The 15,996-nt window shown below is 42.6% G+C and overlaps 1 protein-coding gene across 2 annotated transcripts in view; it reads left to right on the top strand.

Moving 5' to 3' along the window:
* Positions 1–15,996, top strand: part of PIK3CB (phosphatidylinositol-4,5-bisphosphate 3-kinase catalytic subunit beta) — a 100,864-nt gene that overhangs the window by 12,512 nt on the left and 72,356 nt on the right. Inside the window, exon 2 of one of the 2 annotated variants that reach the window (XM_061378884.1) lies at positions 496–668. The exons of the other annotated variant lie outside the window; for it this stretch is intronic. The gene's annotated coding sequence lies outside the window, so the exon portion shown is untranslated. The remainder of the gene's footprint in view (positions 1–495; positions 669–15,996) is intronic. 2 annotated transcript variants of the gene reach the window in all.

Here is a 15,996-nt window from a genome sequence, read left to right as displayed (position 1 = left end):
ATTTTGAAGTTTCTGGATTGTAGCCCTCTGCTCAGTCTGGTAAATCACTCACATAGTTGACTTAACGCTTTACAAAGTCCACATTGGGTCCTGTACAACAACAACCTAAAGTTGCAAGATCCAGAGCCAGTAGCTCTTTTCTAAAAACCACATTATCTATCCTTTCCAGGTATGAACTCATTTGTCATCAGTGAGGCCAACTAGCAAGCCAAGATGTGAATACCTAGGCCACGACTATATGGATATTTAATGTCAAACCCACAATTATTAGAATGGTTTGAAAATGGGATGGTTTTTGCACTGCTGCATTTCATTAATACCTTATTTTTCAGAAATGTATTTCAGTAACAATGTAAACTTTAAACAAAAGAGTCAATGTGCTGAACTGAACTTCATTATGTAGAACACAATCCATAGAAATTATGTCTTTGTATGATCTGTACAAACAAGATCGTAAACAAGTTTCACTTGAAAACTATTGGCTTTTTCTTCCAGGAAGAAGGGAAGTCAAGTGAAGTTACCACACTCCTGTGGTATCAAGCAGCAGCAAGGCGTTCAGAAACAGCACCTGTGGTACTGAGCGGCCTTAGAAGAACTGGTTAAAAGCAGGAAGGGGAACTGTTAGTTGGTGCACACAACAGACGGGCTGTGAAAGCAACTGACACACGGTAGGCAAGGCTTCATATTAACTTCTGCCCTTCTACTGAGATTTCCCTAGATATTGTATTGTGTGCACACTGGGAGTGCAAAAAACCCATTTGCTGAAGAGTGGAGAGATCATTGTCCTTCCCATAAATTTCCAGTCAGTCCTTGTAGTGCATTGGTTTGTTTGTAACAAACAACTAAACATCCCCTAGATGTTTTCTAACCCAGATTTAATGAAGTTTTAGTGCCTTGAGAATCGGGAAGTGAGGTTGATGAGGAAGTAGATTGTCCATCTTTCTACTGTCAGAACTGGAATAACTGGGAAAATGAGCAGAGTAAAATAAACAAGACTAGTAATACAGCTTGATTATTAGCACAGGGATGTTAAAGTATGCATAATATGATTATACTCTTTGAATGTGGACAGGGATATGCTATGCCTTGCCCTATTTTCTTTAAAGGCAGTAGGAATGTTTCTGCTGATTTCAGTGGGTGGGGACGGTGCTAGCTGCATGCAAAACCAAGTTGTCTCATTACTGGTTACATTTTACATTGTGTTTCTTTGATTGCTTCTTTGAAGAAGCCACCGATTTTTTACACATACCCGTTTCAATGCAATTATTTGTAACAGCTCAGCAGCAAGGCTCTTAAAATGAGGCTGTATCACGGAAATCATTGGCAAGGCAATAAGCTGCTCTAAAGAGGTCTTCCCTGCTGATTTCCAAAAGCCACTTAGCGAAGCCTGCTCTTTGATGAGCCTTTTCCAGTGTGAACAGAACGGCTGCCTCTTTCAGTCTCCTAGACCACGCTTAGACCCCTCCTGACGCGTGAAGCCCGGCCGCTGGAGGAGGCGCTGGGGCGCTTACCCCCGCGGTGCCCGGCGCTGCAAGTGAGGAAAGCGGCCAGGGAGCGCCAAAGGAGCGGGGGAAAGCAGATGAGCGGGCGGGGGGGCCGCGGTCGCCGCTGAGCTCCGCTGGAGCTCGCAAAGGGAGACTTCACCGCTGGCTCTGCGATCCTGGACTCACCTCAGCGAGGCCGGCTCCGGCCCTCACGGGAAAATGGATCCGGGAGCGCCCAGACGGGGCGGGGACGCGCCGCGCGATTGGCCAGCGCCCGAGGTTTGATACTGAAAGCTGTGAGCGGATTGGCGGCCCACGGCCAAGGGGGAGGGGTCCGGGACCCGCGGCCGAAGCTATCGCCTAGGTAACCCCGGCACCGGGGCCGTACGCTCGGAGGACGCAGCAGCTCGCCGCGGCCGCTGCCGGTGGCGGCGTGAGGGAGCAGGCTCCCCGCTAGCGCCAGGGCCGCCGCGCTGGCTGCGGGCGGCGAGGGAGACGGCGGCGGCCGCTGCTGCACGGGCAGGTGGGTGTGCGACGGCAGGCGGGCGGGCGCCGCGCTCTGAAGGGGACAGGACGGGACGGACCGGCGGGACAGCCGCGAGCGGGCAGGTCTGCTTGGCGGGGGGCTGAGGTGCGGCGGGGCTTCCCCTCGGCTTGTTTCGGTGCCTCCCCGCCCCGCGGCGCCGAGCTCCGCAGGAACAGGGAGCGCTCTTCTCGGCTGCCACCCGTTGCGACACGGGGGTTGCTCAACCCGGGCGGGAGGCGCTGCCCTCTTTCCGGCGCGGGGGCAGGTTTCGGCCGGCGGCTGCGGCCGTTTGTCAGCAGTCGTGAGGAACGCGGGGCCGCGCTTTGTGCGTTGCGCAGCGGGGAGCGACGGTTAACGGCCGCTGCAACAAGTGGGGTGCGGGCGACGGGGCGTGAGGGGGCTGGGCAGCGGAGGAGCCAGCCCTGACCGCCCTTGGCCATCCCTTTGTGATCTTTAAGGGGCGTTCAGGTTATTCGATGCCCCCGGCTGTTTCTAGCTGAATTTCCGAGCGCTGTTTCCGTCCTGAACCGCAGGAATTCGTGTGGAAAAAGTGGTGTTTATGTGTTTGCAGTTGGATGCTTGTTCCGTGTGCAGCCCGCGGGGCGTGGAACGCGGGGTGACCGCTTTGGCCCTGTGGTGCCATCGGGTTTGTCAACGGGCAGCTAAGTTCTTCCATAGATGAGGGCTTGTTTCTGTGTAAGGGTCTAATGTGTACATTAAGGGACTAATGTGCACTAAAAGTTCCTGAAAGAGAAGGGGAGAACTTCATGCCAGAATGGCCTGTCCAGCATCAGCGCATGTGTTGCTGGACGCCTTTCTAAAATCCAGAAAGCTTAGTGGTTTTCTGCCAGAACCTTAAGGATTTACGCTTTTCTTGTCACCAGATACATTGATGAGTTTTGTTCGTTTAAAATTGGCATTGTAGCCAAAGTAAGTATTCTGTATTCTCTAAGTCAATGCTGCTATTACACTGTTATTGAGGCTTTGTAAGTTCCTGAAACTGGGCATTGCTAGGAACCCCAGTCACATGTTGTTTATGGTTTCAGGCTTGTAGTTTAGGGTTCAAGGTTATGTGAGTACATGAAGGGTGTCACAGAAATTTGATTGGCCTGTGGTCTGTGGCGTTAGTTAAGAGACCCCCACAACTATAGGTCTTAAAAGTTTAATTAAAAGGTGAAATAAAACTTTATAGCACACTTGCTGTTAGGAAAATTGCATACAGAGAAATACTGGACACCCAGACACTTGGCAAAGGGTTGTGTAGTGGAATGCATTAAGGTGCTTGGGGAATCAATCACCAGCTCACTTGGATACTTTGATCTAGAGGCTTCAGTTCAGTCTGATGATGGTTTTCCAGGCTTTGGAATTTTCATGCCAGCGAGCAGTGCTTTTTCAGAAGAGTGAAAGAAAGAAAAGGATTATTGGACAGAAACTGTTTGGTAACTGGTTTTCTTTTGCCCTTTTAAAAAGGACTATCAGAGATATCAATAGCATCAAGACTGTTTTGTTACACATTGACTCGGAAACGTGTTTGGGTGGGGGGGCAGCCTGGAGTTGAATATTTTTTAAGAATCTTTAAAAAAGGAACTTCCTCCGTACATGGTCTTAAAGTATTTTTGTTGATGCCTGTTTAAATATCTGTTTTTCTTGAATAAAAATCACTTCCGTTAAGTCAGGTTTCACTTCCTTGGAATATCTGATGTCATACACTTGCTAGTTCTCCAATTGTCTATAGACTTTTGGCAGAACTCCAAATTCTAGTGTAGGCAAGCCTTAAAAAAAGAAAAAGAAAGGAAAGAAAATCTTTGATTCTTATGCTGGAATATATCCTGCCTCTCCTGCCTGATTTCACTGCTCCTTTCTTGCAAGTTAAACATAGAGTCAGTAGGCTTCTGAAATGTGCATGTTTTAAACAGTTTGCATATGTCTGCAGTATGCTCTGTTTCACAAATGTGAAATTTAAACCCCAAATCCTGTAAAAACACAAGCTGCCAGAATGCCATATCCACGAGGAGGGTGCAGGAAGAACACTAACTGGTGTGACTTAGGAGTGGGGCGGAAATGCAAGCTGGTGTGTTTCAGCGACCAGAGGCACAGAGTTCAAGTAGCTGAAGTACTTCTTCATAGACCTAGGTACACGTGGGATCTTTGCTTTTAGCTTTCTAAAAATTGCCACCAATTAACTTACCTGAAAATCAATACGGGGGTTGCTCGGTTGTGGGCTGTGGGATTGTATTTAATGCGAAGTCCAGGGAGCTGCTTCTGCTTCAGGTGGACTTTCTGACTTGCTGCTCTTGGCAGCAGCAGACCATGAAGTTCACCCTTTTTCACAGCTGACAGTTGTAAAAGCAGTGCAGGAGAGAAAAACCTGAAGTAAGCATTATTTCCACAGTTACGTAGGAAAACTTGCTTGGTTGGGGTTTTCTTAGTAAATGTGTGTTTGTACTCCAACAGGTACCCCTTGGAGCATGGACACACATAGTGTTCCATACTGCATCTCACATCTCATTTCATTTGCCTCAGATTATGATGACTTTGAATTGTGGAGGGCTAAAACAATGTCAATGTTAGTGTCTAAGTGCATTAAACAATTTGTTTCATGGCAGTGTTGTTAATCCTCGCAGTCGGTCACCATGTGAAAGTTTCAATATGGTTTGTTTTGATAACTAAATCACATCTGGTGGCAAAAATCATCTTGCATTAGAACTTTATTTTAGTACTTTAGTTTTAGAAATCACAATAGCAACTTGCAAGCAAAAGCTTTGGGTTGGTAAGGTGTGTACTAGGGTCCACAGTTAGCAGCAGGTACCAGTGTGACGGTTCTGTCAGAAAGCACAAAGCAGGGGTTCTGCAAGGTGAAGGTTACATGTATTTGTATAATACCTGAAGTACCAGTTAGTTTAGGCACAACATTCACTAATCTGTTTTACAGTCTGTCAGTTTTACGTGGGTAAGTATTGATATCTCAACCTCTGGTGGAACTAAATTCAGGAATGTGGTTCCATTTACATATATTAGTGGCAGAGTGAGGTCGTTATGTGCAAATGCTTGTGGATATGTAGCTACCAAAATAATTGAATTTACATATTGGCTTCAGAAGATGAAAGAAACAAATAGTGGCACTGATGTGTCAAAAAAGCTGCCTTTGAGAAGCAGGATTGGAGCAATTATACCGTCTCCCACTGATAATCCTGTTTTTTTGGGTGGGGAGGGGTATATATATAGTTTATTTGTTTGGTATTGGCGGTTCTAGGTAGCCAAAGTTGAATTGTTAGCTACAGAATACAGCCTTTCCTCACTCTATTTGTTTGCACATAGAGGACTCAGGCAGTCTTTGGGTACCATCTTTGCTACTTCCACTTTACGGCTCTGGCTGTAGGGGAGAGTGCCCCAAATCTCTTTTAGTTGCATTAAATAGGAGGGGGGCAGCTGTGAGACTTTCAATTATTCACTTTCTTGGAGTTGTGAGTTAATTGAAGTTGGAGTAATTTTGTGTCTCTGGAGCTAAATCTACATATGTAAATTATATATGTCTTTTGGGTATTTAAAAAGAGTACAAAAAAGATGAGTACTGTAATTTTTCTTTTGATGCAAAATATACTTAATAAAACCTTGCTACTTAGAGCTTTTGTTTCTTTCAAAATTGTTGAACTTGCATATGCTTGGTAAGTGGCATTGCATTAAATTTTCACTATGAAACTGTATTGTAAAGGGTGCTTTTCTGATTCCAAAATAACTTGCTATTACTTACAGAAGTTATTGTGATTTTTAGAATAGCTTTATGAGTTCTACATCAAAATATCTTAATCAGAGATATCAGCATCTAGTTTTGTGCTTGTGTAGCTTCACTCTACATGTAATGCTGAATGGAGTGAGTTGACCTGATGGAATAGGTCTGCTTCTAAAAATAAAGTACATTTAAGAGATGGTGAAGAATTGTGACTATTACACATATAATGGCTGAATAAATACATTCCCCATCCCTTCCCCAATTGATTGGGGAAGATATATCCTATAATAGGACACCCACCCACCCCACCTGCTCCCCTCCTCATCCCTTGTTGTGGGTTTAATTTTTGGGCCTGTATGTGGTGATGTATTTCTTCTTTGCATGAATTCACTGGTAAGAGAGGAGAGGGTCACAATCCCGATTTCCAGTTTCTTTCTGAGACCCAAGTGATCAGTGTGCTCTCATGGCTATCTTTTGGGGTTCACTAGGATAAGCGGGAATGGCTTTAACCTGAGAGAGGGGAGATTGAGATCAAGCATCTTCCCTGTGAGGATGCTGAGGCGCTGGCACAGGGTGCCCAGGGAAGCTGTGGCTGCCCCATCCCTGGCAGTGTTCAAGGCCAGATTGGATACAGGGGCTTGGAGCAACCTGCTCTAGTGGAAGGTGTCCCTGCCTGTGTCAGGGGGTTGGAACTGGATGAGCTTTAAGGTCCCTTCCAACCCAAACCAGTCTGGGATTGCACAACTACCAAAGGTTTAGACTGAAAAGTCTAAGCTTTTCACAATGTTTTTCTGAGGCTTCTGTTCCCAGAATTCTTGTATCCAGAGCAGAAAGCAGAGGCTCTTGTTCATGTGTTAATTTGGAGCTGATGAACATTTTTAAGTGTTGTGGAGTGCCTTAGGAGTGGCTTGTACCGTTTGCTTTGGCTTTGGGTCATTCCTGTCCTCCCCTTGCCCCCAGGCAACGTATATCCTCTGGATTGCAAAAAAGGACTATGAGAGCATTCAATGAGTTAGTTTATGTACATGTGGAGTTTGTATAAACTGTTTCTGTCTGTTAATAAGAATTAATTAGAATATTGGTGTGTGTTTGCTTTTATGATACAGTATTGTTGTGTAGCGTTTGCTGGTTTTCAGTGTTTCTTGAAAGCCCTTTGCTGTCTGAATGCAGAGAAGGTGGCTTTAACAAAGCAATGAAATACTTCACAAATAAGCGTAAGACCAGTCAGTTGTTTATGAAAGCTTTTGTGTGGAATGTGCAATAGCTGGCATTCTGTAGGATTGACCTGACATTTTGTAAGAGGCTCACAGTCCTGCTGTCAAGTGGGTTTCTGACGGGTTTAATGTGGAAGACCTGTGTTTGTGTGCAGCTGCAGAGTACTGGAAGCAGTTTAAAAACCAGGGTAGGTAGGTGATACTGTGAAAAGTGCCTAGGAAATAGAACCAGTAACGTTTGTAGTGCTTGAGGTTCTTGTGGTAGCTATCTATTGAGCAATGTCTTTTTTATAAATAAGGTGCTTGAGAGATGGATTTTGATATGATTGCATCATTTTATTTCCTAAGAATGAAAGATGGTTATTTCAAAATGTGCTGTGTTGTTTTCAGTTAACAACTTGCTGTTCATGAGTATAGGATGCTAATAACAGAAAAACATAAAGCATACCTGATTCAAAAACCTGATTACATTTGTGTTGCTACAAATAACCCCCCAAAAGACTGTTTTCAAGTACTGCAGTATGATGGTTTTCTGTAAGGTAAATGTTGTCAGTAGAAACTCAAAGATAAGTGCAAAGTTACTGTGGTACAAAGATACACATAAATTGTTATTTTGAAATTGGGCACTGTGTTCTCTTCCTGATTGGCTTCATGCCTCAAAATTCCTTCCTCTGTTGTTGAAAAGCACTTTGGTCCTTATGCCTGTACTTTTTTCCACTTCATGCACCTTTCTTTCTTATTTTAGTCTGTCATTAAATGTATTACTCTTGGCTTATTCATTCTCCCCAGATCCTCCATTATTTCCCTCCCAACCCTCAAAGACATTAAGGACCTGTCTGTTAACCATATAGGAGGATTCACTCTGTCAAGTGTCCTGACTGACTGCTGGTTCTTGGAGGCATAGGCAAGTGTTCCTTGCAGTGCCCTGGAGGGGTCCTGTTGTGAGGGCATGTGTTAGAAGTAATTCATGCTTTATGGAGTATAATGTTCTGTAAAACTGAATCTGCAGAATAAGGGAGTTTCGGGTGACAGCTGTGGGAGGGAAGGAAACCAGTAGTCACAGATGACGTCCAGGCTAGGAAATGAGCAGACTACTATGGTAAGGGCTAACCAGAGAGATGTGGGGGTTGGTGGTGTAGAAATTGTGATGCTGGGAGGCCAGCTGTTGGATCCTGTATGTTTCAATACTTGAAGATTGCTGGCAGTATCTGGTGTTGAGATGTTGGTTGTGGTGTGTGGTTTGGGTTGTGTTTTTGCTTTTCGCTCCATATGGACTTAAATGGGTGTTGCTAAGGCAGGCAAGGCCTTTGGGATTCTCCACTGTGTAGTGCTCTGATAATCATTTGGGCTTGCAGTATTTGTATTTCTGCCTTTAGTGCTGAATCTCTTCCTTTTGTTTCAGCTGATAGAGAGGAGGACCTCTGAATTTACAAACTAGTTATCTTTATGCTCTGCTAAGGATGCTATTCAAGATATCAGTGAAGATATTGGTTGATATCTTTGCTGAAGATTGTATGAGGGCATCAAGCGCACCCTTAATAAATTTGCAGGTGATACCAAGTTGGATGGGAGTGTTGATTTGCTGGAGGGTAGGAAGGCTCTGCAGAGGGGTCTCTGCTCAGAGCAGGGCAATGAACCTGGTGAAGGGCCTGGAACAGAAGTCTGATGAGGAACAACTGAGGAACCTGGGGGTGTTCAGTCTGGAGAAGGCTCATGGGGGACCTTATCACTCCCTACAACTTCCTGACAGGAGGATGGAGCCAGGAGATGGCTGGGCTCTTCTCACAACAAACAAGGGATCATCATCATCATGGCTTGGCTTTGCGAACGAAAATTTGGGAAGGGCTTTCTTTACCCACGCTTACTACAAGTGCACTGATGACTAAAAAGGCCAATGTGAGATAGGCAAATCAGGCTACAAAAAGCACAGTGAAAGGTCTCCTTGGGTGGTACAGGTGGGGCGCAGTTCTTCCTGCGTTGTCTTTTCTCCTCAAGACTAGTTCTGCATGAGCTCTCAAAGGAGTCAATGGCATTATGTATGGTGTGCCTCCAAGTCTCCCAATTGGAGGCCAAGGTGGACCACTGACGGTAGTCAATATGGCCAAGGCTAAGGTATTGTTTCAGGGAGTCCTTGTATCTCTTCTTCAGGGCACTTCTCTTGCGGCTACCAGTGGCAAGTTCACCGTAAAACACGATCTTAAGGAGGCGGAGATCCTTCATTCTAGAGACGTGCCCTGCCCAGCGCAGCTGCAATTTCAGCAATGTGGCCTCGATGCTGGTAACCCCTGCCTGTTCAAGGACAGTGACATTAGACACATAGTCAGTCCAATGGATGTTTAGAATTTTTCATCCCTCGCCTGTTGCTACAAGGCTTTGCAAGTGTGGGTAAACCATTCAGGCCTGCACAGTGGATTTTTTAGGTGAGGCACAGTGTGTGCAGAACTGGCCCCACCCTTTACACCTGAGGTTTATCTGCCAGGGCCTAGCGAGCTTGGACGGTGACAGCAAAGTCCTCAGGTCATAGGTTTGATTAGAGTGTCCTTCTCTTAGGTGGATGGCCTTACAGGGCTTTACAAGCTCCATCTGCCCAGGTTTGAAGTTAGAGTTCTCCTCCTAGGATGTTTGCCCGAAGGCTATTGAGCCCATCTTGCCCATGGACACACTTTGTCTGACCCTTCAATTGAGACCTGTCTGGTGTGGGAGACCCTACCAAGGCATGTGCCACCACCAGCATAGCTCTCAGCCTCACAAGGGCAAGCAAGCTCTTTCCCCGCAGCAAGGGGGTGTCCATGAAAGAGACAAACAAGGGATAGGACAAGAGGAAATGGCCTCAAGCTGTGCCAGGCGAGGTTTAGACTGGATATTAGGAACAATTTCTTCCCCAGAAGGGTAGTCAGGCATTGAAACAGGCTGCCCAGGGCAGTAGTAGAATCACTGTCCATGAATGTGTCCAAAAACTTGTAGACGAGGCCATTAGTGATATGGTTTAGTGGTGGATTTGGCAGTGCTGGAGTAAAGGTTAGACTTGATAATCTTAAAGATCTTTTCCAACCTGGTGGTTTCTGTGATATTTAAGGAGGATTGTCTGAGTCATAACCAGGAATCCTCTAAGTAAAGAAGAGATATTTCATATACAGAGAGCTGTAGAACAGAGATGGTACATATATGTGTATGCAGTCCATAGAGGCATATGAAATAACCAAATGTCAATCAGACACAGTAGAATGTAAGTCCTGTTACTAATTTATGGGGATCTGCAACACACAGTAATGAGTCTAAACCTAATAAAATAGAATTGGAAATGTAGCTTTACAGCTATCTGAAAGGAAGTTGTAGCAAGGTGGCAGTCAGTCTCTTTTCCCAGGTAACAATAATAGAAGGAGAGGAAATGGCCCAGGTTGCACCAGGGGAGGTTTAGACTGGGTATTAGAAACAATTTCTCCCTGACAGAATGATAAGGCACTGGAACAGACTGCCCAGGGAAGTGGTGGAGTCACCATCCCTGGGAGGTGCTCAAAAGAGGTGTAGGTAGGCGTGGTGGTGCTTAGGGGCGTGGTTTAGCGCTGCGCTTGGCAGTACTGGGTTCATGATTGGACTTGATCTTCAGGGTCTGTTCTTGCTGAAGTGATTCTGTGATTGTATGATTTTATTCTTTCAGTTTTCTTGTGTTTGAATCGAAGTTTCAGGTGAACCATGGCATTAGGGTTGAGCCATAATATTGGGAGGTGCAGAACCCTCATCTGCGTCTGCTGATATATTTTCAATTATTTACTTGTAGTAATAATGTAAGTGTGAAGAGGAGTGTATGTGTGAGAAAAGCTGTCTTGGTTTTCTTTTCATGGGAGGACTGTATTTGGGAATCTGTGACAGATGCTGACTGGAAAGTAAGTAGTGGTTTCTGAGCCCTCTTGAGTGAAGAAAAGCGTCATTAGTCTGGCAGATTGTCAGCAGCAAATGGTACATTAATTTTTTGGCACAAAACTCTGCTAACAAAAAAAAGAGACTTTCCTTTCTGTTGTTAATAATAAAAATGGGGAGATGCTGATTATCTGTTGGCATCAGGCTGATATTGTGCAGCTTCTTTTTAATATCCACATAAGGCAGATACAATGGTTCTGACAAAAGTCCTTTTATATTTTATTGAAAATAAAATAATACTTTTTAATAAACTGATAAGCTGCATCCATCTACATAACTACATTTTCATTAAATAAGAATTTCATGATTCCAAGCTATGTATAAACTGTTGCAAAATTTGAGATGTTATTTGAAGATAAAGGGAGAGCATCGTTAAAGTGTGTATTAAGCTGCATGTAATACAGCAAGGCTTCATCCTAAGACAGTTTTACTTCCCCAGCACTTCCGAAGTAGTGTAGTGATAGAAGGAAGTAATATTTTTCATTAAAAACATTTACACTTGACTAGGTGGTCTCTAGCGATGTTGAATATTTCAGTAAGCTCAGCATAATGCTCTAACATTATTTTTCATCTGAGTAATAATAAAAGCATTTTTCTTTGTTGAATCTTTAGGTGTCAGGGTACCATTTCTTAATACGCAATGTGATTTTGCCAAAGTTCATAAGAGTTCAGCTGACACGAGTAGATAAACATTGTTTGTTTTTATATGGTAGTCTGTTTTGATAGCTATAGTAATTTGTACTTCCTTTGGGTGCTGTAAATAAACCCAGCGTATGAAGAGCTGCAGTGATTAAGAAGAGTGAAAAAAGTACTGCACAAGTAGGGAAGGCCATTTAGTAGGAATTGCATCCTTTGGGAAAAGCAAGATTTGCAAGAATGTGAAGATGTGATTTAAAAAGTTCAAAATCATGTTAAGACCACAATCAAGTCTTTTCCTCATAATTTCTCATCTGAGTTTGTAGTGGATTCATCAAGATTTGTTAACAGCTCTCTGTCTTTGGTAATTGAGTGTGCCTATTGGGTGCTTTCGTAATTTGTCACTGCAAATAGGCTGGATTACAACCCACTTCAGACTCGGTTTGCTGTTCACCACAAAATAACAGAAGTCCTTATCTATATCCACTCTTTAAATGAAGAACTTCTCTCTATTTTTTCTTTTACTCCAATTTGTTTAATTTAAAAGTTTCAACTTTAATTTACTTGGGTGAGAAATACTGTGGGTAAAGCACTGCCTAGAGATTTCTAATTACTTGATTCTGTTTACAAGTCTGTCACATGACTGCTGTTCAAGCTTAAAGACGTTTGGTTATCATGGTATATTTTCATCTATACGGTGTCTTTGCTTGGTAAACTTGTGTTTATGTCCTTGAACATGAGTAATGTCAACTGTCATCCCTTGTAGGGGTTTAAAAGATATATATGTGTGGTTCTTAAGGACATGGTTTAATGGTGGGCTTGGCAGTGCTGCATTAATGGTTGGACTAGATGATCTTTAAGGTCTTTTTCAACCTTAGCAATTCTGTGATTCTCTGCTGGTCTAGGGTAAATACAAATGTTTAATTGAAAAATAGGTTGTAGCAGCTGTGGTATTTGAAGTGAATAGCAAGTAGGTTTCATGTGCTTTATATTAGAATGGATAAAAAGTAAATGTATTTTTAAGTGGCCCCATTTAAAAAGATCCATTTAAGTGGCCACATATAATCACCTCAGCTGATGCACAACCTCACTTTGCTTAGTGTCTGTGGAAAATGCTTTTGTTGAAAGAAAACCCTCTTTATTATATAACAAAAGGAGAAATAATTCAGAAAAAGTAGGTAGAAGCAGACTGTAGCACAGCAGCTAAACTATTGTAAAAGCATCATATTAAAAAGTTAAAATCTTTAGTGTATTCTTGTCATGGGAATAGAAATCTGAATGATTAACCCCCTTCTATTTATAGCTGTTTTCCCTGAGTTAATATTCCTGTTCCAGTTAACTTCTAGGTAAATTTCATGAGAAGGCAGAGCAATTCTTGCCTTAAGTCTATCACTGCAGCAAATCAATTTGGTGTCTTCAAGTTACTTTCTTCTTAATGTGAATTTCACAAATCACCTTGCTGTATTTTCAGATTTGTACTTTGATAACTCGTTAACTTTTATTGCATGCAACTACAAGATTTAAAGAGGCCTTCAGCACTTGGTGCCTCCTTTTGTCTTCCTATCACTATTTGCCAACTTTAAAATGCTGCTATATTGTGGCTTAGGAGTGATCTTCTGGGATTCCTGGCTCAGGAGAATGAGATGTGCAGGCTGGGTGTGCTAATGCCGATAAAGCTCAGAAGAGCCAGGCCTAATATATACCAACTGTTATCATTTTTTTCTGCCCTCTTGATGCCAAAAGTTGCTTCTTCATTGCTAATTCAGTTGGGGCTTGTTGGCCAGGAAACCAGCTTGTGATTTTTTTTACTGTTTTTTAACTCCCTTTGTGGAGTAATAAAGGGTTTCTACCTATGTAATAGTGGTTTCCTTGAAAAATAGGCAGTGTGGTTGGCTAAATCTATTAGGTAAGATAAGAGTCTTCAGAAATGGCAGCAGTCCTGAAACTTTCAGCTCAAGCTTCTGTGTTTTGGTGATGAACAGACCCAGTTAATCAGAAAGATGTCTTGGTGGCAAGTGAAATGGTGTTAAGTGTTACTTAATTTTCTTATGTTCTGTGATGGACCTTTTTTCCCTTCCTGTGATTTACTTGTGACAAGTAAAATGGGATTACAGAGGGGCTTTGTTTTCTTTCTGACTTATCATGGAAGAGAATTTGAAGGGACTTAAGACAAATAGTTTTTTAGTCTGTCCTCAAGACTTGCACCCCTTGGTAAATAAATCACTGGCTGTCAAGTGTGGTGGTGAGAAGTTTTTAACATGGTCAAACTGTTACTGTTTGTCTGAACACTGAAAAAGCCTTTGCTTTAATTTGCAAGAGATGCTTTTTGATTTCTGATTAATATGACATATTTTTTATATTAATATTAATACTTTAAGAATTACTTTCTTAAGTTCAAATTCTCCTGCTCCAGTGCTCTTCTATGTGCCAGTTTTACATACCTCCTATGTTATTATTGCTGTTTGGAGGAGAAGCAACCTGCTCTGGAACAGAAAGTTGTTCTGAGGTAGTAAAGTGGCTGTCAAAAGAAAGTCTCTCCAGTGGTTTGCTCTGGAAGAAGGAGGAGCTCATTCTCTTTTTTTGGGGGAAAGAAAGCTTTCAGGTACCTATTGCCAGAAACTGAGGTAAATGCTGATCTCATAATTCAGTATTAGCAGGAGGATAAATGCATTGCCCAGAATGCACCTGCTGCCTCCTCTCCCCAGTCCTTCCGCACCTTGCCCCTGGGAAAATGTCAGAGCACGGATTATTTTCAGTTCAGCCTTTGTCAGGTTCCTCTTTAGTGGTTATACAGATGTTACATAGAATAGCAAGAGGGTTGTGTTTTATTCTTTTCATCTTGTTGTTCATGGTTCATTTCAATGTCAGGAACTGCTTTACAATTTGATCACGCTTAATAGAGAATTGTTCTTAATCTGGTTAGAGCAGTTCTGTTCACCATAGCATCTATGATACTAAGAGTAAGCAGTTGTTCACCTGCCAAGCAGGTTGCTCTCCTTATGGAGGAAGCTTATTCCCCAGGTATTTCTATGCTCTGCCAGTGGTGCTATCACACAGGGTCATAGCTGTTGCCAGTCTTCACTGAGGAAGAATACATATGGCAATGCACTGAAACGGGTACTTACAGGAAGTCACAGCTCCAAGTACTGCTACAGCTCTGCTTCTTCTCACAATGTAAAAGTAAATTTCTCCCTGCAGTGTTCTCTGATGCCACAGAAAGATTTTACTTCTGTCAGAAATATGTCTGTAGAAAAGACAGTTCTTTAGTCTAATGAAACCTTTCCATTAATGAAGGAAGCTGACAACTGTCATATAATCTAAATTACTATGCTGAGCATTGCAGCTGATGAAAGTAGAGGTTTCTGGTTGGTTATTTTGGGGTGGTTTTTTTTCATCAAGCACTCTATGATTTGAGGTGATGTAGTTAAAAGCGGTGTAAAACATCTTAATACTATTTATATAGACTTTTAGGTCCAAATCCAGGCTTGAACTGTTGGTTTGTTTGGGTTTTTGTGTGTGCATTCTTGTTTGGGTTTTTTTGTGTGCATTCTCGTTTGGTTTTTAACATGCATGAGCAGAGCCTGGTACCTGCATACTTGTTGAATTTTTCCTCGTTTTAATACATAGAACTTTTATATAAAGAGGCGTTAAAGGGGACAGTCTACCAAGATATTTTTGCATTCCAGCTTTTATTATACTGAAGAAAAAAATAGCTAGTGAAAGGGATAAAATAATCTCGCTATAAATGTAGATATTAATGCAAAGGATTATATTGGAACCGGGGAATGTGCTTGTTTAATTTCCTGTTAGAAAATTTGGTCTCAAAATCATTTTCAGATCCATTCTATATTATAAACCATTCATTGATTTTCATTGTACTGCTGATTGTGAATTTGAAGGAGGAACAGGGATATCGTAAAGCTTCTGTAATTCAGTATTTTGGAGGAAGTGTAGAAAATGAACCAAAACCCCCAACTTGTGAATAGGCTTGCTATTTAGTTTTCTGTTCAGTTTTGCATGTTTTTCCCCATTTGTTTCGATGCATTTCAGGTTTGCTGTTGAGTGGCTAATTGGAGCAGGAGAGTGCATGTCCTTGCTTTCTTCAGCCCCTGCTTCTCTTGCTTCCACAGTCCCGTACTGATACTCATGCTTTGGTTGATGTTCTCGGAGGGTTTCTGTAACCACACTGGAAACCTGAATTTATACATTGTGGCATCTAACTTGCAGCCCCTTTCACAACATTCTTGAGTTTGCAGCACCAGAGGATGAGGCAATACCTACCTGAAAGAAGGGGGGTGTGGGGAGCAAAAGCAAATTAAAATCTACAGTTTTGGTACATGGAGGAACCTCATAGAACTGCTTTTCAGTAATGCATATAGCTGAAGGTAAACTGCATTTGTTAGATACTTTAATTTTTCCTTCAGCACAAAAACTATTCTTAATGACTATTTACAGTTAGTATTTACTATATACATGATGTGAGTGATG

The sequence above is a fragment of the Neopsephotus bourkii genome, unplaced genomic scaffold (assembly GCF_033783945.1).
Source record: "Neopsephotus bourkii isolate Nb327-2 ecotype Australia unplaced genomic scaffold, CSIRO-AGI_Nbou_v1 NB_1768, whole genome shotgun sequence".
Taxonomy (NCBI): domain Eukaryota; kingdom Metazoa; phylum Chordata; class Aves; order Psittaciformes; family Psittacidae; genus Neopsephotus; species Neopsephotus bourkii.
This window is presented reverse-complemented; position numbering and strand designations above follow the sequence as displayed.